We start from the raw sequence: 26,831 nt of genomic DNA, 5'->3' as shown, positions 1-26,831 counted from the left end.
GAGGAAATCATGTCACCGCTAGCAAAATCAATATGACCAGTGCTCCTCTGCCCTCCTCCGAGGCTAAGGAGGGGTTAAATATCAGTGGCTGACCTCAGGTAATGGAATGAGCAAAAAAGCTATAAAAATGCGTGCATTACATAATTAAGAGGGTGGGAAGGGATTTTTTTTAAAACGCAATTCCCACTTGGGTTCCTTCCTGTTCACCCCATTGGCGAAGAAGCTAGTCTTGCCCTAGAATTCTGGGAATGGCTGCAGACAAAACAAACACTGAGCAGACGAAATTCCCAGTAATTTACTCATCACACATATTCAGCCCAGTGGGGGATGACACTGTATTTATGCAGGTCTACCCAGGGTTGCACTCTAGAACAGAGGGTGTGGGAGGCAGGCTTGGTAGAAATCAGAGGGTGGGGTAACCCCTCGTCCCTGCAGGGATGTGCTTGACTAATTCAGAGTTTTGCAGTCTGGTGGGGGCATGAAAGCCATTAGGCTGAGGACATGGTGGGGTGCTGCATGAAATTTTAGGTGTCACAATACAATTGATCCCTGATGCTTTAACATCAGACATTTATTTTCGTAATGACTAATATTCTGAGAGGCTGAGCGAAAGCTGCTGAGACATTGTAATAAGTGTTTAGGGACATGAGAGATTAGGAAGGCCACAGTTATGAGTAATGTAATGTGGAAGCCGATGCAAAGCTACTGCCCCCATTTATTTAGCAGGAGGCAGGAAAAGTGATCTGGGGTCTCTGGCAGAATAAGCGTGTTTGTAAATATTTGGGTGATGTCATGCATTCTCCATGCATTGGTTTAGAGATCTGGGGTCTCTGGCAGCACAAGAGTGTTCATAATTATTTGGGTGACGTCATGCATCCCCCATGCATTGGTTTTCATGTCTCCAGTGAGTTGTTGGGCAAGTCTGATATTACTGATCCACACGCAGCAGGCAGCTTCCTGTACGGAGCTACCTCCACCCGTTGGACAGTCCAGGACTGAATGGTTGTCAAAAATGTGAACTCCTTGATGTCCAGTAAAGGCAACTGAGGGAACTGTGTAGCATTGGTGTAAAAAGTGCACTTTCCTAAGAAGCATGAACTTAGAGTCATCAAAGCCTGTGGCAACAGTGGAACCCAGCAGGGCATCCACTCGCTGCTTTGTAACTTAAATAGGAATTCTTTGAGAAGCTCAGTCTATCTCTCAACTAAAGCAGCTGCCTGCAGCTTATAGGGGCAGTGGAAGCCCTATTAGACACTTTCACAAGCCTAGCACTGTGTTTTCTGATGAAATGTTGCCTTGGTCACCATCAGTAGTGTCAGGAACTCTGCAGGGGATAAGGAGTGTCCCTGTGAGATCCATACTGTGTCCTTCGTTAAAAAAAAAAGGCATCTGTTACCTTGATTGTATTCTGAGTATCCATGAGGCAAGAAGTTTCTTTAATTCAATGGGGAGGGAAGGTGGAGAATTCTTGGCAATTGCCAAAAATTTGTAAAAATGTAAAAATGGGGCTAATTGTTGGCCCAGCATCAGTGCTGAGATGACCACCTCAAGTTTGGCCAATTGTGCTGAGGCTTGGGTGTCATCCTTTATCAGGGACATCCTGGCTAAGGGAGGGAAGACCGCAACAACATCCCACTGAGCTCCACTGAGTCACCTCGGAGACGGGTGACTTCCAACAACACAGCCTGAGAATGAAGGAGGCCAGTGTTTCCTGCAGATGAGAATGGCAGGGGGTCCAGGTTTGACTCCATCCTGAGGCAAGGAGGTCTCTGCAGCTGTGCCAAGGCTGTGGGGTGCTGCTTCCCAAGGCCTGATGGCCAGATGGGCATGAAGGCTTGTGGACATGGATGCAGAGTCCTCTGTTTCCAGAGGGTCCAGTATGTGGTCAGCAATCACTGCCCTGATGCTGTACAGAACACAGTGAAAAGGGGCAGGTTTGTTTTTCACATCAGAAGCCCATGGACTACTTATGGCTACCATATGCAATCCAGATACTTCAGGAGGCATGGTAAGAGGTTGCTAAAGCATCCACAGTGTGTTCTCTGAGGGAATTCATAGGCGCACCTGTTAATTTAGATTCGGACAGATTCCAGACTTGTTGGAGGAGGCTTCATTCAAGGTGGATCAGTTAGCTAATGACAGAAAGCATCAGTGAGATTAAGTAAGATTTGTAAATAAGAAATATGTTGTCACCTGAACCCCAAGTAAAGAATTAAAGGGCTGGGAACAGTGGCTGACACCTGTAATCCCAGAACTTTGGGAGGCCGAGGTAAGAGGATCGCTTCAGCCCAGGAGTTTGAGACCAGTCTGGGTAACATAGCGAGACCTTTTCTCTACAAAAAAAATAAACAAAATTAGCTGAGTGTGGTGGCACACACCTGCAGTCCTAACTACTTGGAAGGCCGAGATGGGAGAATTGCTAGAGCTCAGGAGGTCGAGGCTGCAGTGAGCTGAAATCGTGCCACTTCATACCAGCCTGGGTGACAGAGCAAGACTGTGCCTCCAAAAAACAAAACACAAATTAAAGAATGTTGGGCTTGTATTAACATTGTGGACGCTGAGAGGATCAATAACTATTTCTTGAAAGTTTCAGGAATAGAGCAGCTCCATGTTTACCAAGGAATTTTCAGGAATTGAAGCAAAGTGGCAGGACCTTGCACATCTGTGTTGTGGAAAGGTCCATTCCCTTTGTGTAAGCCTCCTTGTATCTGTGTGTCCTTAGTGCGTAAAATGAATTTTCTCTGAGAATGATGTCATCAGTATAATGTCACACCTGTGCTCCTGTAGAAACCTGGTTGCAGTGAGATCTTGTCTGTGAAGATTGCATGCAATAACAAGGCTGCCGAGGCACTCCGTGGGTCGCCTGGTCCCTTCAGAGATGAAGGCAGGCTATGACTGAGACTCTGTTAAAATAGGCACAAAAAGAACATGGTAGCCAAATCTGTAACAACAAAATATTTATCAGTTGCATGAATATATATAGGTTTATTATAGGAAATTGGCTCATGTGGTTATGAAGGCTAAGAAGTCCCAGGACCTGCAGTCAGCAAGCTGGAGACACAGGACTGCCAATGTTGGAGTTCCAGTCCAAGCCTAAAGTCCTGAGAACCAGGAAAGCTGATGGCGTAAGTTACAGTCCACGTCTTACTTCAAAGGCGAGAGAAGATCTACGTCTCAGCTCTGAAATCATCAGAGCGTGAATTCTCTCTTCCTCTACCCTTGTGTTTTATTTGGGTTTTAATGGATTGGATGAGGCCCACTCACACTGGGGAGGGCAACTACTTTACTAAGTCTACATATTCAAATGTTCATCTCATCAAGGAACACCCTCACAGACACATCCAGAGTGTTTAACCAAATATCTAGGCAACTCAACTTGGCAAATAAAATTAACCATCATAAGGCGAAAGATGTATACGATCTGAAGACAAATCAGGGATGCAGGATGGTTAAATATCTGCAAGTCAATAAATGTGATACACCATATAAATAGAATTAAAAACAAAAATAACAAGATCATCTCAATACATGCAGAAAAAGGATTTGACAAAATCCAGCATCCCTTTATGCCTAAAACCCTCAGCAAAACTGACATAGAAAAAGCATTTGACAAAATCCAGAATCCCTTTGTGATTAAAACCCTCAGCAAAATCAACATCGAAGGGACATACCTTAAGGTAATAAAAGCCATATATGACAAACACAGCCAACATTATATGGAATGGGGAAAAGTTGAAAGCATTCCCCCTGAGAACTGGAACAAGACAATGATGCCAACTTTCACCACTTCTATTCAACACAGTACTAGAAGTCCTCGCCAGAACAATCAGATAAGAGAAATAAAGGGCATCCAAATCGGTAAAGAGGAAATCGAACGGTCACTCTTTGCTGATGACATGATCGTATACCTAAAAAACCCTAAAGACTCATCCCAAAAGCTACTAGAACTGGTAAATGAATTCAGCAAAGTTTCAGGATACAAAATTAATGTACACAAGTCAGTGGCTCTGCTATACAGTAATAGTGAACAAGCTGAGAATTATATTAAAAACTCACCCCCTTTTACAATAGCTGCAATAAAAACCTTAGGAATATTATAATTCCTATAATTATAATAGTATATTCCTATAATTGTCAATTGCATGCAATCTTTGCAGACAAAATCTTAATTATATCCAGAGTACTTAACCAAAGAGACAAAAGACCTCTACAAGGAAAACTACAAAACACTGCTGATAGAAATCATAGAAACAAACAAATGGAAACACATCCCATGCTTACGGATGGGTAACATCAATATTGTGAAAATACCATACTGCCAAAAGCAATCTACAAACTCAATGCAATCCCCATTAAAGTACCAACATCAGTCTTCACAGAACTACAAAAATTCACATGGAACTAAAAAAGATATAGAAGGGACATATCTTAAGGTAGTAAAAGCCTAGAACCAAAAAAGAGTCCGTATAGCCAAAGCAAGACTAAGCAAAAAGAACAAATCTAGAAGCTGACTTCAAACTATACTAGAAGGCCATAGTCACCAAAACAGCATGGTACTGGTATAAAAATAGCCATATAGATCAATGGAACATAATAGAGAACCCAGAAATAAAGCCAAATACTTACAGTCATCTAATCTTCAACAAAACAAACAAAAACATAAAGCAGAGAAAGAATACCCTATTCAACAAATGGTGCTGAGATAAATGGCAAGCCACACATAGAAGAATGAAAGTGGATGCTCATTTCTCACCCTATTCAAAAATCAACTCAAGATGGATCAAGGACTTAAATCTAATATCTGAAACCATAAAAATTCTAGAAGACAATATTGGAAAAACCCTTCTAGACATTGGCTTAGGCAAAGACTTCATGATCAATAACCCAAAAAGCAAAAGCAACTAAAACAAAGATAAATAGATGAGACTTAATTAAACTCAAAGGCTTCTGCGCAGTAAGAGAAATAATCCGCAGAGTAAACAGATAACCTACAGAGTGGGAGAAAATCTTCGCAATCTGTACTTCTGATTAAAGGGCTAATACCCAGAATCTGCAAGGAACTCAAACAAACCAGCAAGAAAAACATCCCATCAAAAAGTGGGCTAAGGACATGAACAGACAATTCTCAAAAGAAGATAAGCAACTGGCCAACAAACACATGAAAAAATGCTCAACATAACTAATTATCTGGGAAATGCAAATCAAAACCACAATACAATATGATACCCCTTCACTCCTGCAAGAATGGTCATAATCAAAAAATCAAAAATTAATAGATGTTGGCATGGATGTGGTAAAAAGGGAATACTTTTACACTTTCTGGAGGGAATGTAAGCTAGCACAACAGCTATGGAAAACAGTGAGGAGATTTCCAAAGAACTAAAAGCAGATCTATCATTTCATCCAGTAATTCCACTCCTGGGTACCTACTCAGTGGAAAATAAACCATTATATGAAAAAGATACTTGCACACGCATGTTTATAGCAGCACAATATGCAATTGGAAGAATTTGAAACCAGCCTAAATGCCCATCAATCAGTAAGTGGATAAATAAAATGTGGTATAAATATTTACCACATGGAATACTACTCAGCCATAAGATGGAATGAAATAATGCATTCATAGCAACCTGGATGAAACTGGACACCATTATTCTAAGTGAAGCAACTTAGGAATGGAAAACCAAACATTGTGTGTTCTCATTCATAAGTGAGAGCTAAGCTATGAGGATGTAAAGGCATAAGAATGATACAATGGTCTTCGGGGACTCAGGGAAAGGCTGGCAGTGGTGGGGTGGGTGCAGTGAGGGATGAAACACTACGCATCGGGTACAGTGTACACTGCTTGGGTGATAGGTGCACCACAAATCTCAGAAATCGCCACTAAAGAACTTATTCCTGTAACCAAACACCACCTGTTTCCCAAAAACCTATTGAAATAAAAAAAAAACCATCATATTCCCCAAAAACCTATTGAAATTTTAAAAAAAAACCCACAATATTAGGCATTGGGTACGAGGGCCTTAATGGATGGGAGCACTGCAGTCACATTACAGCAATCCACTGTGAAACACCATTTATTCTTTGCAGGTTTAAGAAAAGGCCAAATTCTACTGCTAAACGTTGAAGCAATGAGAATTATCACCCCTTCACTAATTAATTAGGTCTTATATAATAAGTTTTATTTATTTGAAGTCATGTTGTAATTTATGTTGGACCATATTTGCTAATTTATCAAGATGGGGAGGCTGGGCACGATGGCCCACACCTGTAATCCCAGCACTTTGGTAGGCAGAGGCAGGAGGATTGCTTGAGGCCAGAAGTTAGAGACCAGCCTAAGCAACATAGCAAGACTCCACTTCTATAATTTTTTTTAATTGGCTGTGTTGGTGCATGCCTGTAATCCCAGCTACTTGGAAAGCTAAAATGGGAGGATTGCTTGAGCCCAGGAGTTCAAGGCAGCAGTGAGCTCTGATTGTGCCACCACACTTCATTCAGCCGGGGTAGTGGAGCAAAACCTCATCTCTAAAAAAATGAAAAATTAAAAATAAATCAAATTTAAAAAAAAACAGGAGAGGGAGTTCTGTAAGGTTACATTTGGTGAAGTCAATGTGTAAGTGCAAATGATTTAATATCAATTTGTTACTCATTAGGTCAGAGCATCCAGGTCCCCTATGGACAAAGGCTTCTACGACTACGGGAAATTTAGTCAAGGTAAAAAATGTGAGGCATAACTATGTGTCCTCTATTCTATATGCAGTTACTCTGCTAGGATTAGGGGATGCAATGTTTAAATTTAGTGAAATCTCAGGTATAACAAAGTTTGAGCTCCAGTACTGATTAAGTTTGTGAAGGTATGCCAATTGGTAGATTTCAGCAGATGTTAAAATTGATTCAGAATATATGCTGGAGAGTTACAAATACCAATCAGCACCCTTTTATCTTTGGACTGTATAAATTGTTTTAGAAAATAGTACATGTCCAATTAGGGCAGATGATAGACTTCCGTTTTAATTTAAATTTTGTTTTTGTGCATATCCAAGTTCCTTCCCTTCCTTCCTTCCTTCCTTCTTTCCATATTTCCTTCCTTCCCTCTTTCCATCCTTCCTTCCTTCCTGGCTTCCTTCTCCTTCCCTCTTTCCTTCCTTTCTTCCTTCCCTCCTTCCTTCCCTCCCTCCCTCCTTCCTTCCTTCCCTCTCTTCCTTCTTTCCTTCCTTCCTGCCCTCCCTCCCTCCTTCCTTCCTTCCCTCTCTTCCTTCTTTCCTTCCTTCCTGCCCTCCTTTCCTCTCTCCTTCCTTCCTTCATTCCTTCCTTCCCTCTCTCCTTCCTTCCTTCCTTCCATCCCTACCTCCCTCCCTGCTTCCTTCCTTCCTTCCCTCTCTCCTTCCTTCCCTCCTTACTTCCTTCCTTCCCTTTCCCTCATTTTTTTGCCGCTGGATACGGGGAAGGTTGTTCTCTTTCCCACTCATATTTATAATTTCTTTCTTTGAAACAGCCCCAAATCAGTGTCTTCAGAGTTAAGGTCCTCCTTGTGAGCAGATTGTGTGGTTTAAGAACCCTAGACTTAAGTCAGGTTTGGATTTATCCCTTCTCTGTGCCTCAGGGGTACCGCAGGTGTCTTTTCCTACAACCCTGGGAATTAGATCTTTGTTGCGGCAGAACCATAAGTCACAGAGCGATGCAGCACAACCAGCCCACAATTCAGGGGTCAGTGGATTGAAATCATCTTCTGCTACGGCTCCATCTGGTTCTTCCAGGACTTCTCTCACCCCCTTTTTTCCCTTTTAGGGTGTTGAAACTTTAGTGGTATATACATTGCCTCATAATCAGTCAAAACTCCCTTTATCCCACATCATGGATTAAAGAAAACATTGCCAGGAGCCCTTCACTCTTCTAGAAGGACTTAATTTGATAGTCCCTTTTTCCATGGTTTAGAATAAAAGAGGTAATAACTAAAAATATTTCCCTCATAATAGGCTCTACAGCAAATTCTACTTTAAAGGCTGTTGTTCGTGTGTTTAACTGTGGCTACCCTTAATGTTTTTATCATCCACAGACAATTGTTGTCTCATTTTGGTCCTCTTTAAATGATGGTTTTATAATCAGCTATAAAATTTAATAGATGCCCTTAAATGCAGGATTCTGATTAATGACGCTGGAGATTGTGATATTAGAAGAGGGAAAACTTTCAAATAGGAGAGTGAATGGTGTTTGGTGTACTTTGGACTGTATTTTTATAAATATATTATTAGTATGTGTTCCAAAATTATTGGAAACTTCTATAGAAATGTAATCCCCAGTGTCGGAGATGGGGCCTGCTGGGAGGTGGCTGGTCCATGGGAGCAATTTCCAGTGGTTCCCAGTGTCGGAGAAGGGGCCTGCTGGAAGGTGGCTGGTCCATGGGAGCAGCCTCCAGTGGTTCCCACTGTCGGAGATGGGGCCTGCTGGGAGGTGGCTGATCCATGGGAGCAGTTTCTAATGGATAAGGATAATCCCCCTAGCGCTGCTCTTGTGATAGAGTTCTCATGAGATCTTGTTTTTTAAAGTGTGTAGGACCTTCCCCCTTTCTCTCTTCCTCCTGCTCTTGCTTTCCCTTCCACCATGATTGTTAAGTTTCCTGAGTCCTCCCCAGAAGCTGAGCAGATGTCAGCATCATGCTTGCTGTACAGGCTGTGGAACTGTGAGCCAATTTTCAGTACTCTTCTGTTTTCTTTTTGTTTTTTTTTTTTAATTTTATTTTAAGTTCCAGGATACATGTGCAGGAGATGCAGGTTTGTTACGTAGGTAAACGTGCACTATGATGATTTGCTATACCTATCAACCCACCGCCTAGGTGCCTAGGTATTAAGCCCCACATGCGTTAGCTATTTATCCTGATGCTCTCCCTCCCCGTCCCCACTGACAGACCCCAGTGTGTGTTCTTCCCCTCCCTGTGTCCAGGTGTTCTCATTATTCAGCTCCCACTTATGAGTGAGAACATGTGGTGTTTGGTCTTCTGTTCCTGTATTAGTTTGCTGAAGATGATGGTTTCCAGATTCATTCATGACCGTGCAAAAGGCATGATCTCATTCCTTTTTATGGCTGCACAGTATTGCATGGCGTGTATGTACCACATTTTCTTTATCCAGTCTATCACTGATGGGCATTTGGATTGATTCCATGTTTTTCCTAATGGGAATAGTGCCGCTATAAACATACACGTGCATGCATCTTTATAATAGAATGATTTATAGTCCTTTGGATATATACCCAGTAATGGGATTTCTGGGTCAAATGGTATTTCTGGTTCTAGATCCTTGCAGAATTGCCAAACTGTCTTCCACAATGATTGAACTAATTAACATTTCTACCAACAGTGTAAAAGTGTTTATTTCTCCACAGCCTTGCCAGCATCTATTGTTTCTTGACTTTTTATTTTTTTATTATAGTTTAAGTTTTAGGGTACACGTGCAAAACGTGCAGGTTTGTTACATATGTATACACGTGCCATGCTGGTGTCCTGCACCCATTAACTCGTCATTTAGCATTAGGTGTATCTCCTAATGCTATTCCTCCCCCCTCCCCCCACCCCACAACAGTCCCCAGAGAGTGATGTTCCCCTTCCTTTGTCCATGTGTTCTCATTGTTCAATTCCCACCTATGAGTGACAAAATGCGGTGTTTGGTTTTTTGTCCTTGTGATGGTTTGCTGAGAATGATGGTTTCCAGCTTCATCCATGTCCCTACAAAGGACAGGAACTCATCATTTTTTATGGCTGCATAGTATTCCATGGCGTACATGTGCCACATTTTCTTAATCCAGTCTATCATTTTTGGACATTTGGGTTGGCTCCAAGTCTTTGCTATTGTGAATAGTGCCACAATAAACACATGTGTGCATGTGTCTTTATAGCAGCATGATTTATAGTCCTTTGGGTATATACCCAGTAATGGGATGGCTGGGTCAAATGGTATTTCTAGTTCTAGATCCCTGAAGAATCACCACACTGACTTCCACAATGGGTGAACTAGTTTACAGTCCTACCAACAGTGTAAAAGTGTTCCTATTTCTCCACATCCTCTCCAGCACCTGTTGTTTCCTGATTTTTAATGACCGCCATTTTAACCAGTGTGAGATGATATCTCATTGTGGTTTTGATTTGCATTTCTCTGATGGCCAGTGATGATGAGCATTTTTTCATGTGTTTTTTGGCTGCATAAATGTCTTCTTTTGAGAAGTGCCTGTTCATATCCTTTGCCCACTTTTTGATTTTTTTTGTTTTTGTTTTTGTTTTTTTGTCAATTTGTTTGAGTTCATTGTAGATTCTGGATATTAGCCCTTTGTCAGATGAGTAGGTTGCAAAAATTTTCTCCCATTCTGCAGGTTGCCTGTTCACTCTGATGGTAGTTTCTTTTGCTGTGCAGAAGCTCTTTAGTTTAATCAGATCCCATTTGTCAATTTTGGCTTTTGTTACCATTGCTTTTGGTGTTTTAGACATGAAGTCCTTGCCTATGCCTATGTCTTGAATTGTATTGCCTAGGTTCTCTTCTAGGGTTTTTATGATTTTAGGTCTAACATGTAAGTCTTTAATCCATCTTGAATTAATTTTTGTATAAGGTGGAAGGAAGGGGTCCAGGTTCAGCTTTCTACATATGGCTAGCCAGTTTTCCCAGCACCATTTATTAAATAGGGAATCCTTTCCCCATTGCTTGTTTTTGTCATGTTTGTCAAAGATCAGATGGTTGTAGATAAGTGGCATTATTTCTGAGGGCTCTTTTCTGTTCCACTGATCTATGTCTCTGTTTTGGTACCAGTACCATGCTCTTTTGGTTACTGTAGCCTTGTAGTATAGTTTGAAGTCAGGCAGCGTGATGCCTCCGGCTTTGTTCTTTTGGCTTAGGATTGACTTGGCGATGCGGGATTGTTTTTGGTTCCACATGAACTTTAAACTAGTTTTTTCCAATTCTGTGAAGAAAGTCATTGGTATCTTGATGGGGATGGCATTGAATCTATAAATTACCTTGGGCAGTATGGCCATTTTCATGATACTGATTCTTCCTACCCATGAACAAGGAATGTTCTTCCATTTGTTTGTATCCTCTTTTATTTCATTGAGCAATGGTTTGTAGTTCTCCTTGAAGAGGTCCTTCACATCCCTTGTGAGTTGGATTCCTAGGTATTTTATTCTCTTTGAAGCAATTGTGAATGGGAGTTCCCTCATGATTTGGCTCTCTGTTTGTCTGTTATTGGTGTATAAGAATGCTTGTGATTTTTGTACATTGATTTTGTATCCTGAGACTTTGCTGAAGTTGCTTAGCAGCTTAAGGAGATTTTGGGCTGAGATAATGGGGATTTCTAGATATACAATCATGTCATCTGCAAACAGGGACAGTTTGACTTCCTCTTTTCCTAATTGAATACCTTTTATTCCCTTCTCCTTCCTGATTGCTCTGGCCAGAACTTCCAACACTATGTTGAATAGGAGTGGTGAGAGAGGGAATCCCTGTCTTGTGCCAGTTTTCAAAGGGAATGCTTCCAGTTTTTGTCTATTCAGTATGATACTGGCTGTGGGTTTGTCATAGATAGCTCTTATTATTATGAGATATGTCCTTTCAATACCTAATTTATTGAGAGTTTTTAGCATGAATGTTGTTGAATTTTGTCAAAGGCCTTTTCTGCATCTATTGAGATAATCATGTGGTTTTTGTCTTTGGTTCTGTTTATATGCTGGATTACATTTATTGATTTGCATCTGTTGAACCAGCCTTGCATCTCAGGGATGAAGCCCACTTGATCATGGTTGATAAGCTTTTTGATGTGCTGCTAGATTTGGTTTGCCAGTATTTTATTGAGGATTTTTGCATCAATGTTCATCAAGGATATTGGTCTAAAATTCTCTTTTTTGGTTGTGTCTCTACCAGGCTTTGTTATCAGGATGATGCTGGCCTCATAAAATGAGTTAGAGAGGATTCCCTCTTTTTCTATTGAATGGAATAGTTTCAGAGGGAATGGTACCAGTTCCTCCTTGTACCTCTGGTAGAATTCGGCTGTGAATCCATCTGGTCCTGGACTTTTTTTGGATGGTAAGCTATTGATTATTGCCACAATTTCAGAGCCTGTTATTGGTCTATTCAGAGATTCAACTTCTTTCTGGTTTAGTCTTGGGAGGGTGTATGTGTCGAGGAATTTATCCATTTCTTCTAGATTTTCTAGTTTATTTGCCTAGAGGTGTTTGTAGTATTCTCTGATGGTAGTTTGTATTTCTGTGGGATTGGTGGTGATATCCCCTTTATCATTTTTTATTGCACCTATTTGATTCTTCTCTCTTCTTTATTAGTCTTGCTAGCGGTCTATCGATTTTGTTGATCTTTTCAAAAAACCAGCTACTGGATTCATTAATTTTTTGAAGGGTTTTTTGTATCTCTATTTCCTTCAGTTCTTCTCTGATATTAGTTATTTCTTGCCTTCTGCTAGCTTTTGAATGTGTTTGCTCTTGCTTATCTAGTTCTTTTAATTGTGATGTTAGGTTGTCAATTTTGGATCTTTCTTGCTTTCTCTTGTGGGCATTTAGTGCTATAAATTTCCCTCTACACACTGCTTTGAATGTGTCCCAGAGATTGTTATGTTGTGTATTTATTTTTTTTAAGGCAGAGTCTTGCTCTGTCGCCCAGGCTGGAGTACAGTTGCTCGATCTCAGTTCACTGCACCCTCCACTTCCCAGGTTCAAATGATTCTCCTGCCTCAGCCTCCTGATTAGCTGGGATTACAGGCGCCTGCCACCACACCCAGATAATTTTTGTATTTTTAGTAGAGATGAGGTTTCACCATGTTGGCCAGGCTTGTCTCAAACTCCTGACCTCATGTGATCCACCCGCCTCAGCCTCCCAAAGTGCTGGGATTACAGGTGTGAGCCACTGTGCCCTGCCTGTTTCTTGTATTTGATGATGAAAATCTGTTATTGACAGTAAGAGGATGGGTGCTCAGGTTAACAACAGGGTGTTAGAAAAGCAGCAGTAAAGTTTTGGTTCTCAAAACATTTGATGTCTTATTCCTTTTTTTGAACATGGGTTTTGCTAAAAAAAAAAAAAAGGCCAGGCATTTTGAAACTTGATTTTATTGTCATGTTCTCATTTTGAAATTCATCTTATTGTTTGTACGAATTGGCAGCTGTATGTGGGAAATTTCAATTTTGCATATTTTCAGATTATTTTCATTTTTACATCAGAGATTTTGAACAGATGCTATACAAAAGTATTCATGTATTTATTCAACAAAATTTAGTGCTGGTTATGTTGCAAGCACTTAGTGAACTTCATGCTGTACGTGCCTCAGATACTTTTGTGAATGTAATGGCAACATCAAAAACTTTGCCCTTATGCACCTTATAAACCTTTAATTTCAAGGCATGTTGATGAGTGAGCATCTGCTATAACATACTTTCATTGTCATTTAATTAACCATTATTTGGTTATACCTTATATTAAAACTGATTACTAAAAACTGGAAAATATTTAGCACATCTTCATCTTGACTTTTTCCTTAACATATGTAGATCAAGGGAGTCACTGAGAATCAATTTTAGGTATAGTTATAAAAATCTTAACTTTGCAATATAACTTTGTCCTCAATGTAATAACTGGAAAAAATAATTTACATTTCAAAGGCTTTAATCTTTGTATTTTTTTGAAAAGGAGCCTTCACCGAGATTCTTTAAAAATTCTTGCTCTGTCCTACAGTAGAGACTGATAGACTCATGGATATGGTCCTCTAATGGATCTGTACTACCTCAGTTCTCTGATTGTCGCCCTCCTGTGGTGAAAATTAAAGCTTATTTTCATTTCATGTTTAGGATGTAGTATGTTCTTTTTTGGAAAAAATGATGTTTCTTGAGAAATAAGTGCCTTCAGTATCACTGTGTGTCACTTAATAAATATGACTAATATCTAATTTTACCAATTGCTGCAATTTGATCCTTAAAGAGTCATCTTTAAATTATACTTTTTCTTTGGTTAAATAAATTATAATAGACATTAATTATTTTTACATAATTTTCTTATGTGGACAGCCATTCTTATAACTAAAACTTTCAGATGTTTATATTACAAGTACAATTATTATTTATTATTATTAATGTCAGTAGCCAAATGTAATCAACTGTCTTCCTTTTACTTCCTTTTTTGAATCAACATGTTACACTTATACAAGCAAGAGCAACAGCTCTATATCTGGATCACTGCAGTGCCTAGAAGATACAACAGCACAATTTACAAATCCAAATTTCCAGGAAGTCTCTGCACATACCTCTAGTACAAAAGATGCTTCAGAGACTAGAGGGTCAGAGGGCAGAGAGGAAATATTCAACTCCCAGTTCAGGTCAAAAGGGAAGAAAGCCTGGTGTTGAAAGAAATCCAGGAATGACTGTATCTGCAACTCGCTCCTTTCTGTAAAGTATTCATGGTGTTTTACTTAAAATATTTGCTCTTATGATGGTCAATATTAATAGTTATGCTTTGTAAAATAATTTATTCTTTACTTATAATTAATGGATCATTCTAAGTTATTATATGTTTAGTTGCTATAGTAAGATGATGTGAAAGATTTGTTGCCTGTTAAATGTTTCTGGGATCTTTGCTTTATTTTTATATTATGATCTGTGCTTCCAAAGTTGAGCTGTAATTTTATTGTTTATACAAATGTAAAATAAAGCTTAAGTATGGGGATAAAAATAAAAGCTAGAGTTTTCCTTTCAGCTATAGAACAGTCATTTATTTCTATAAATGTTCTTTATGTAGCTTTCCTAGTTCCACATTTAAAAAGATAAATATGGGGATCTACACAGGTCTCAGTAAATAATAGTTCTTGATGAATAATGCATTTATTATAAAGCTTCAAGTTTAAAGTAGAATTTTGCTCAGCCTACATATCTTTTATGGTCAGGCTGCTCTAATTATGTAATACCCAGTTAAATTTCAATTTCAGATAAATAAGGAATAATATTTTAGTATAAGCATGTCCCAAATATTGTATGGGATATACTTACACTGAAAAAAGTATTTGTTTATCTGAAATTTCAAATTAACTGGGCATGCTATATTTTCTGTGGCAACCTGTTTTATAGAGAACAGAGTAAGTCAGCTAATTTTTAGAATACTTAACCATAACCTGGTGTTCTAGGTCTTTCCTTTTTGTAATTATTATTATTATTTGGAGTCAGGGTCGTGCTCCATCACCCAGGCTGGAGTGCAGTGGCACAATCACAGTGCCCTGCAGCCTTGAACTTCTGGGCTCAAGTGATTCTGGCACCTCTGCTTTTCCCTCCCAAGTAGCTAGTATCACAGGTACATGGGCCCAGCTAATTTTTTTTTTTTTCTCATAGAGACAGTGTCTCCAGCTGGTCTGGAACTCCTGGGCTCAAGCAATTCTCCCACCTCTGCCTTTACTTCCCAAATAGCTGAGACCACAGGCACATGCCACCACCATACCCAGCTTATTTTTTAGCAGGTTGGTGCAAGAGTAATTGCGGGTTTTGCCACTGAAAGTAATGGCAAAACCCGCAATTACTTTTTGCACCACCCTAATAATTTTTTGTGGAGAAAGCGTCTTGCCCTGTTGTCTAGGCTGGTTTCCAGCTCCTGGGCTCGAGTGACCCTCCTGCCTTGGCCTCTAAAAGTTCTGGGATTACAGATGGAAGCCACTGCACCAAGCTACTTTGTATAATTTTTAACATAAACATAAATATTTTGAGAAATAGAAATGTTAAAACCATTGGAGGAAAATATATTGTAAAGTATACAATAGAAAAAAAATCAAACAAAATACAACAAATACAACAAAAAATTATCAAAATATTCAGAGGAACAAAACAAAATCTAGTTTTACAATCTTCAGAATTCAATCCCATTATATCAAACATATAAAAAACATATTCAAAGAAAAAGGCAATCAATAGAGACTAACCTCGAGATGACCCAGATGTTGGAATTAGTGTGGATTTTTAAAGTAGTTAGTTATTGTAATTCTTACTAAAATCAAAACCCCAAAAACCTTTAAAATAAATGGATAGGAAATCACAGCAGAGAAGAAGAAACTACAGTAATAACAGGCTCAAGTGGAAATTCTAGAAGTGAGAAAGTTTTCAAAATTAAAAAATAATAATCAGTTGTGTTCAGGAGCAGCTTGGAGGTGGAAAAGAGTCAATGAACCTTAAAATACAATTGAAATGATTCAATCTGAAAAATGTGAGCAGTCATAGGTTGGGGTGAGGGAGCTTTTCCTCTGGTTAATGCTTTTAGGTAATCTTGGTTTTGATAAGGTTACTAGACTGATCCGTCAGGGGCATGCTAAGCCAGAGTTTATCTTGGTTTCAGTAGTGCTTTAAACAAAACTCATATCCTTGTGTACAAGATGGAAGAAGAGTGGACCAGATGACAATATTTAGATGCAGTCATTCTTAACCTCCGTTGCTCTCCCAGTGGTCTAGCTGGGATTTGTATAAAGTGGAATGGGAGGAAGAGGGAAGGAGCCCACACCTACCCTCTCCCCTTGTCCACTTGTCCTGCTTCACTAGTGGATAAAGTCCTCGGGAACAGGCAAGTTATTTTAAATCTGTATCTTCTGTTGTCAAGATCTGTAATCAGTTCTGCTCGCTGGACTGGGGACAGGAACCAAGGGAACATGAGGGTGAATGGGTTGACATAGAGTCCAAGAACACACTATGCCTACATGCAGAATGTTTGTGCCAGGAAAGCCAGTCAGCAGGCAGATGGTCTCAGGTACCAAGCTAGTGTTGTGAAGCAAGATTCAGTCTCTTGAAGGCGGTGTTCCTCATTCTGTGGTTTGTATCACTTGCTCAGAATGACCTGGAGTACTTGTTAAAATGCAAATTTTGAGCCCAATCCTAGACCTCCTAAGCCTGCATCTCTACGGATGGGTCTCAGTAGTCGATATTGGAAACGTGCAGGTTCCTAGGAGATGCTTATGCATATAGATTTGAACTGTTGTGTTTAAGGGTTAGGGAGCTGGCAAAAGCAAGGAATAGAACAAGCCCTTGGGTGGGAAGGCTTCATAACCTTGACACTGTTAGCATTCTGGGCGGAACAGGATTCTGCCGCATGCTTCGCAGCATCCCTAGCCTCTACTGTCTAACACCGTATTCCAGTTGTGAAAACCAAAAATGTCCCCTCGGAGGCAAAATAGTCACCAGTTGGGAACCGGAACCACTGCTTTGTGGGATCAGAGGGGTTACTTTGTTCCCAATCCAAGGATCAGAACACACGATGAGAGAAAGTCCAGCTATTGGAACTGGAGTGCCAAGTTGAAGCTAGACCTACAAAAAAAAGCTCCAAAATCTCCTTTATAGGGCTGATCCCATGCCTCAGCTACCTAGCTTGTACAGATGCCATGTAACTCTAGATTTGGTGACAGAAGGAATTTAAGGCTAGAACTAGATAGGGTCTTTCAGGTTAGGCCAGCACACAACGTGGACTTTTGACATCATCCAGATGCTTGAACCAACCTCAGTCCTGAGGCAGAATTTCCCGTGGCATCTGATACACAGCCTGGATTTGGAGCACTCACTGGGATTAGATGCCACGGGAATATTGTGTTTAGGAACTCTGAAAGAGACAGGCTTCAACAAAGCAGACCTAAGCAACACGTAGCGTCTGAACTTCTTTATCAGCTTCCATTCCAGCCCACGAGGACAAAAGCATCACATACATACCCACTGTGGCAAACCTGTCCTCAGTAGGGAGTTTCCCCAGTACTACTCTCCCCTCTGTTCTGAGCCTACTTGCTCCTTTGTAATGTTTCCACTTTCTGTCCCACTCCCTAATAGATGATTTGTCCTCTCTGTCCAGCCCCCTAGTTCTGATATTTGGATTGTCTGTGATCTGGGTAGTACTTAGGAGGTAGAATCAAAGCCTTGTTGATTTGATTGGGAGTTTCTAACTTCCTATGAAAGGCACTGATTAAGCATCTATTGTTTAAAGTAAAGTAAGATTATGATCCATTAAGAAAGATTCCACAAGTAGCGCAGGAAGAATTGGTTTCTAGTACACTTCATGCTTCAGGACAGGAAATCCAGAAAAAAATTCTGTGGTACGTTAAATGTGTACTGTAAGTTTCATTTCCATGTGAAAAACTGTAGTTAGCTAAAAAGTACATCCATGAAGAATCCTGATTAAACTTGTTTAATCCTGGTTATACTAGCTACTAGCTAAACAATAATTTCACAACAACTCAAGAACTCTGTAAAAGCATTTCCTCTGAATATTTTATTCAGAAAAAAAAACACCAAAAGATAAGACAGAAACAAAAATCCCAGTCATCTGCAGTATCTGTCGGCTTTCAATTTGGTTCTCTTTTTTAAATAAAGAAAAATAGTAAAATTAATCTATGTAAAACATGCCGTATATATTCAACTGCTACTAAATATAAAAAGCTTTAAAACTGTGTGTTCAATTTTGGTTATTGTATTACCACAACACTTATATTAAAACATGTATACTTTTAAATTTGGTTTCCATAAAAAATGGATTCTAATCTTATAAAAGTTATTTCCTAATATTCAGTAAATGTTGCCTAAGGGCTTTTCAATCCAAATAGCAATTTTAATTATTCTGGAATTTAAGGGTGCTCTAAATTTCCATTTAACAGGGTGAGAATGCTGTATTATTACGAGTGAAAAAAGTTACAGGACATAGAGCTTATTCCGTTTTAGAGTCCATATCCTGATTATATTTTATATCCTCTTCTTGATTTCTTACAACTAGACACATATTCATTTGCTCAGCTGGAAAAAATTCTTAACATAATTTACTGACTTTAGGTATGAACTCTACCAGCTAGTTAACAGGAAATACGTAATTAAACATTGCCTTTATCAAGTAATGTAAAAAAAGGGTAAGAGTAACTTTGCAACATAGGACTTGAATGAGCAGCTGGTGATTATCAAAATCTGGCACTTAATTGATTTATACTTGTACACTCACAGCTAAACGTCTCTACCTGTTTTTCTATGTTGTAAATCTAGGCCATCACTTATCTACATAGGAAGAGTAATAAATATTAATAATGTGCTATGATAAACATCCTGCACTCTTCCAAATCTTACAATAAAACTGCTTCAATTTCACTTATTTAGCTTTTATACTTAGTTTTTTAGTTGATATATGCTTATTTTAAGGAACCTGAACTACTCTAACAGAATCCACATAATTTTTGTATTAGTCAAACTGCTTCTTTCTAACTCTGGTTCTAATAGTTATAAAAAGATAATGATAAATTTATGAAGTAGATACAGTCAAACCTGAATTTCTTAAAGTATATACTTAGAATCGGTTATAATTTTTAGATATTCTTTCTTGACAGTCTTTTCCCAAACTCATGATGTCCTCTCTAGGTAATATTGCCACACTCATAAATTATAAATAAAGACAAAAATGTGAAAACTACAGTAATTTAAGAGAATATAGGTTTTCTACATGCCATTTCTATTGGCTACTGAAAAATAGTGAAAATAAGTAAATAGCTACCTGTCCAGAAGCGTTTCATGCAAAAATCCATCTTTCTGAGCCTTTTTAAGAATTTTACTGTCTTCTTTACTTATTTTAAGTTTGTGGTCTTGGAAGCTCTGAAATTTCTTTCTGCAAAGAAAATGTCTTCATTGAAAAATACCTCAAACTCTGATTATACATATTTACTATTAAATTTATAAATACTGTTAATTTCTTTTTCACTTATTAAAAAAGTCTAATTGTAGGCCAGGTGCAGTGGCTCACGCCTGCAATCCCAGCACTTTGGGAGGCCAAGGCAGGCAGATCACTTGAGGTCAGGAGTTCGAGAATAGCCTGGCCAACATGGTGAAACCCCGTCTCTACTAAAAATACAAAAATTGGCCGAGGGCAGTGGCTTGCGCCTTTAGTCCCAGCTACTCGGGAGGCTGAGGCAGGAGAATCACATGAACCTGGGAGGCGGAGGTTGCGATGAGCTGAGATCATGGCACTGCACTCCAGTCTGGGGGACAGAGCGAGACTCTGTCTTGGGGGAGAACAAAAAAAGTCTAATTGTATATTTTTTTAAATAAGCTGGAGCTTTTGAACAACAAGATGAACTTTCTGACATCTCAAGAGGAGGGCCACTTATTGACTGGGTAGCACAAGGCCCCACTTCTATTAGGGCATGCTGGCTGGAGTCCCCTGTGTCCTAGCCAGAGAACAGCCTTTGACTGGCATCACGCCCATTCTATGAATGAATAGAGAGGTTGACTAACCCGACTGAGTACCTTTGGGAGCTGATAGGATGATTAGGAAAACTGAACCCTCAAGAAAAGAAAAGAATTTAGCTCAGTGCTCTGTCCTAGAGGCTACATCGTGTTGCCTCTTCTTGTCCATCAGTTTTTATTTTTTCAGACGGGATCTTGCCCTGTCGCCCAGGCTGGAATGCAGTGGTGATCAGAGCTCACCGCAGCCTTGAACTCCTGGGCTCAAACAATCCTCCTGTCTCAGCCTCCCAAGTAGCTGGGCCTACAGGCATGCACCACCATCCCCACCTAATTAGGTAATTTATTTTGAAAGCACTTTGAGAAGCACTTCACTGTCAAATCTGTAGGTCTAAAAGGAAAAGTATACACACACGTAATTGATTTCATATTGTTTTATATTTCCTTTGTCTTCTTCTGGAATGTCATCTTTTTTCTTGGTTTCTCTTTCAGCACAGGATCTAATCTAGATATTGGAAAAGAGAATCCAATGGGTTATGTGTTTATCTTCCACCTTCCCCACTTTACGTATCACATAAGAATATTCGAGATGATTTCTTATGCAGAAGAAAAAATTAACTGAGCAACTATATTCAGAAAAAGACAGGTTCTGGCTATGTGTTTTTAATTCATATATATAATCTATATGAGTAAGTGCTATCACATGCTTCCTCCGTAGCCCTTGTGTCAGAAACACTACAGACAAAATTATTTCAGAAACATTTTACACATCAGATCCTGCTAGGCAATAAAGAAATCATTCATTTAATTTTGTCCTCCAAGTGAATACACTAGGATCAAATTATCCCTAGTAGACAAGTGTTCATTTGATCAGACTGAAAGCTTAATAGCTATTTTACATTGCACAGACTATTATCAAAGTATTAAAACTTTTAACACTACACAACTTGTTTTTAATTAATTGGAACCCACCTCTTTTACTGGCTTCTTATATTCTCCTAAGTTTGGACAGATGTTTACTATCACATAGCATTAGTTAATTGATCTGCATTCAACAATTAGGATTGCCCACAGAACAGGCAATTGGCAATGGTAAGCACTCATGTCTCCTAAATGATCTCTGTGGCCAGAGTCCAGTTCCAGGGCTGCTTAGAAAGTGATGACAAATAACGTGTTTGTGCCAATGACATCTTTGTGACAGTTTTGATTAGAGGGGTCCCAGACCTGAAAACATTCCCTGCTAGGGCCTGTAACACAATGCTACCTTTAGTAAGAGGGATCTGTGTTCTGGTAGATAAGGCAAGGTCATAAAGGTGAAGGGCTGACAGAGATTAGGAGAGCCTGCAATTAAATGGTATGAAAAGAGTCCTAAATAATCACTGTTCAGAGCTTCCAAGTACTTGACTAAACAAAGAGACCCAGAAAACTTTGTATTTCATCTGAAAATTGCTTTAAATAGTGAAAAACTCAATCTTTGTGTATCTTTGTATCTTTGTATAAGTGCAAAGCACTGCACATATACTTGCAATTGTTGCCTTCAATAACACTTTTGTGATGATATCCAGATGTAAAATAATTTACACATGATACAATAAAATATAAATAAATAAAATTAAATGTAATCACAAACCCATCTGCATTTCCTCAATGACCTGTTTCCTGAGAAGCAATTTGCTATGAAATACTGAGAGTGGCCTCTGGAGTCAGCTGGGCCTGGGTACTCATCCTGTCTTACCACACCTTGAAATCACTGTGATTTCCATGAACTGACTGACAAAAACCACGAGGATGTAAGGAGGGTCAGAGGCTGTCTTCCTGTCTGTAAGGCTGAGCTCACATCCACCTCACAGGAGCTTTATGGAAATTCAAGACTACAACGCATGTGCCCGATGCATGCAACGAAAAAATATAACCTTTCTCTTCTCTAACTGTAAGAAAAACCTACATTTTAGATTGAAATTATTTGAGCTTTAGATTTGAAATTATCTGAAATCAAGACTATTCTAAAAAGAAAATCAAACATATGACCGGAAATCTAACATGAAGCACGTACAGAGAATTGATAGATGCTTTTAAATTACACTGGTAGTAGAGAAAAATGTAACATTAATTTTTATGCTCTAATTATAAGAACGAAGGCATTTTAGAAAAGGCATTTGTCCACTATCTTAGAGCCTTCCACTCTGGCCCCCACAATGCCTTACAGAGCAAACCTGGGTCAGACTGGATGCAACCTGTGATTCCCAACAGAGACAAACAAAGCAAGGTTCAGGATGCTCAGTAGTGCGGTGGAATGCCAAGACACAGAAAAGCCATGTGTCAAGAAGGGGGGAGTTATTCTTTAGACACATCCTGGTATATGTTTATCATTAAAGATCAGTGGCTTTTGTAAGTCTAAAAAATTAAGCCTTAAATGTTTTCATCACATTCCAGTTAACTACCTGATTAATCTAGGTTATATTAACAGTATTATTTAGAATTTCACCTTGAAATGAAGATGTCTGTATAACTTTTAAAATGATGTAAAACAAAGAGTAGGATTAGGGAGGCCACAGGCTACTGGTGCAATAGCTAACGCGTCTGACTACGGATGAGGGAATTCAGCCTGGAATAAGGAACTTTTATTTCCAGCTTAGTGATGCACACAAATTTTAAAAATAAAATAAAATCATGTTTTATGTGATTCATGTTTCTCCTAATGCAAAGAAGATGGTTACTATTAAAAAAAATTATTTAAAATGTAAGGGCTAAGGCCCCAGTAGTTCTGCTATGATTTTTTATGTTTCATAGAGTGATTATCATCACAGAAGCTCAAGCATTACATAAATACAAACGTGTATACCCCGACCTGGTAATTCTGCTTCTGGAAATTTATCTTCAAGTCCACCCGCACATCTACAAATTGATGCATATTCAATATTATATACTGCAGCACTGTTTATAAGAGCAAAAGACTGGAAACAGCCTAAATTTCCATCTACAAAAGACTAAATAAATTAAGGTACATCCCTAAAATGGAATATTATGTGGCTGTTAAAAAAGAGAGAGAGAGAAAGAGAGGAAAAGCAAGAAAAAGAGAAAACTTTCTACATTCAAACTAATATAGAAAACTCTCCAAGATACAATTTTAAGGAAAAAAAATCAAAGTCGAGAAGACTATAGAGGAGGCTGCCTTTAGTGTAAAACAGTTGAAAATTATAAATATATTCATATGTTTATAAAGAAATTTTAGGAGGCTATAAAAAAACAAAGGGAAAGAGGAAAAGGAGGTGGGAAACAGGTGAGCAAGATGCATGGCAGGCATATGTCTTCATCTTCATATGCTTTTATTTAAAAATGTTGGACCGCGTGTACACGTTATCTATTTTAAAAATTAGATTTTAAAGTACAAGCAAGAAAACAAGAAAATGAAAGCTTAAAAAGAGCACGTGGAAATACCAGAAAAAGATACTAATCCACGGAGATAATGGCAGGGTAGCTCCTAGATGCACTGATTTCTCTACCACATTGTATAAACAAGCCATCAACTATGGGATTTATAATTTAAAATGACTCTATTTGAAACACCACATTATAAAAAGCCATTAACTAAATCTTTAAAGTGACTGTAAATGATGACTTAACATTTTAAAGAGATACAGTCACATCGCATGTGTGAACGCAGTCATCTGTATAAAATGTCATCATTACCTTGATCATTTCTTCTTCTCCAGCTGTTTTACTTTTTGCTTCTATGTCCACTGCTTCACTGCATCTAATAAAGCAGCTATTTGAGGCCAACAAAGCCATTTTCCCCTAAGTGAAACAAAATAACAAAATAGCCATGAGGATACTTCTTGTAGAAGAAACATTAAGTGTTTACACTGAATTAATTTTTCCTCCCTGATATAAAAATCACAGAAAAGAACTTAGAGAAAAACCTGAAAAATATAATACAAGAACATATAGAAAAGGAAACCAAAATCACCTTTCATTTTACTATTCAAGGTTACCACAATAAACATTTGTAGCGTATCTTCCTAGTAGGACTATTCTAATTAGATGAGGTAGGATTGCTTCCTTTCTAAAAGACCTACTGAAGATAAAACTGATTTAGTTCTGTTTGAAAAATTAACTTTAAAGATGAGAACATAATTATGAATGCATACTTTATTCAAATATTAGCATTTTAAGTAAAATTTATTTTCTTCACAATTAGAAAGCATGAAAAGGTATATACAATGCCTTTGGTGTTTTTAATTTAAGAATCAATGTCTGAGGGACTTTTGTGTGTGAAAATAAATATTCATATACATTTTTAGTTGTTTAATGTTTGATGTATTACACTGCTTTCTATTAAACAAAACTTTAAAAACTGATTTTCTTGTGTATCTAAATCTGGGTTATAAATTTGGTTAGCTTAACTCCCGTAACAAATATAACATTTATTTATAACTTGTATTTGGTTGATTCTTTTGGAAAACTTGGAATACCATAACATTTAGACAAAATAGTTATAAATACAATGATTACAAAATATGTTAACCTTATATCACATCCAGTTAAAAACGTGCTGATAACATCGATTTAATTTCTTAGTCAAGTCACAAGGGCTGGGTGGTCTCTCATCTGGATGGCTCCGGGTGAGCCCTGGAACATGGTGGTGGGGTCCAAGGCGATTTAAAACTCTGTCACAGATTATTCAGCTGAGTCCTTTTTGCAAGAGAGTTTTAAGACCCTCTTTCATTTAAATTTAAATTTTTGAAACTTAGTGTCCTTCCTAAAAATAAAATGAAATGAACTTTCCTAAAGTGTTGTATTATTAGTACTATCTAAGTCATCATCCTGGCCTTATGAAATATTGGCATTTTCTACTGGTGTAACTTTTATTAGAAGCATCTCATCGTAACTAGTAGGATCATCTCAAAGGGTTGCAACACATTAGCAGGTAATGAAATCAATGCAGTGTTTCCTGAATGGTATTGGGTGGATGGGGGGGAAAAGGAAAACACACAGACACACAGAGGAAGGGTAAAAGAGAATAAGAAATATCAAAGTGCATAACACATGGATAAGTAAGTATTGTTAAGTACAACTCTTGCTTCAGTTATACATATGTGTGTGCTGGGCTGCAAGGTAAAAATGCATTTCTCAATGGATTGGGTCAAAATAGTTTTCAAGTCACTGACTTAAGATTTTATCCTAGGGGATGAGGAAATTAGTCTAAGTGATTACCTCTTTCTGGTGGGATGTTTGTTTAATCTGTCATCTTAGAAAACACTGCTGAGTTCCTATTTTCAGTTCATTATTGTATACTACCAAAGCTGCTACTCAAAGGCTGAGCTTATCTTCTATTTGCTTGTTCTACGTGGTGCCCACTGTTCCTTACTGTTTTTGATATAGTTATCTACTTTTTAAAGACAGTTTAGCACTCACATATTTTTGTTCAATCTTTACTTCTCACACAGAAAAAGGAAATTATGTATTCTGTATCAAAAAAACATCCATATACTACAACTACTTACTAAAATTAAGAATTAGTATACTATCTTTTTTTCTTATATTAAATCTTTTCATACACTATTTTAAGCTTATGAACTGAAAGTCTTTTAGAGATAATTTACTTCAATGAACTATTATTATTTATATTTTATATACAAATTGTCACAACTTGGTATTAGCTAGCTCCACTGTTCGCTTAGAGTCTGTAATGTTTCTGAAAGCATCCATGATTTCTGCTACAAAGAAGATACTTAGGAACAATTCTGTTTTCCTACTCTGTGACCTAAAATTGACTGGTTCTTCAATGGAAATGAGATCCATATCTAGGCACTAAGGGTACACAGAAATAATTGTGGGCAAAAGTACTAATGCTATTTTTGTTGCACTATATTTTGAGATCTCTTTAAGGCTCTATGTTCTCACTGATTTATTCCTATTTAATGTATTATACTATTGCATCCTACTTTTTCTTTTTAAATATATTATGATTGACTGTTACAGACTTTCTGTTAAATTGACAGGGAGTTTTTATAAACAATAACAGCACTTACATTTTTAAAGACTGGTTCCCATTGTTCTCTTGGTCCAATTGCATCTGAACGCCCAACAGAAGTTCATCTGAATTTATAACAAGATATTTTCCATAGCCAGATTTCAGGGTGATTCTGTACATTAATAAGATAGATAAAAGTTAAAAACTGAGAGAAAATTAATTATAGGGCATCAAAACAGGACATGTGTATGTGTGTGGGTGTGTACATATATAAAATTTCAGACTGGACATATTTCAAGTGTTCAAAAGATGCATGTGGCTGAGTGGTGACTCACTCCTGTAATCTCTGTGCTTTGGGAAGGCAATGGGAGAATTGCTTGGGGCAAGAAGTTCGAGATCAGCCTGGACAACATAGTGAGACCCCATCTCTACAAAAAATTTAAAAAGTTAGCTGGGCATAGTGGTGTGCACATGTAATACCAGCTACTTGGGAGGCTGATGCAGGAGAAGTGCTTGAGCCCAGAAATTTGAGGTTATAGTGAGCTATGATCACACCATTGCCCTCCAGCCTGGGTGACACAGTGAGACTATGTGCCTTCAAAAAAAAAAAAAAAAAAGCTACATGTGACTGGTTGTTGCCATATTGGACACTGCAGA

General features: G+C 38.3%; 1 pseudogene; it reads right to left on the bottom strand.

Annotated features, from left to right (window-relative positions):
* Positions 1–26,831, bottom strand: part of LOC129135412 (protein FRG1-like) — a 45,600-nt pseudogene that overhangs the window by 5,118 nt on the left and 13,651 nt on the right.

Source organism: Pan troglodytes, chromosome 21 (assembly GCF_028858775.2).
Source record: "Pan troglodytes isolate AG18354 chromosome 21, NHGRI_mPanTro3-v2.0_pri, whole genome shotgun sequence".
In the NCBI taxonomy this organism is placed as follows: domain Eukaryota; kingdom Metazoa; phylum Chordata; class Mammalia; order Primates; family Hominidae; genus Pan; species Pan troglodytes.
The sequence above is the reverse complement of the archived record's forward strand: the minus strand, read 5'-3'. Positions and strand labels throughout refer to the sequence as shown.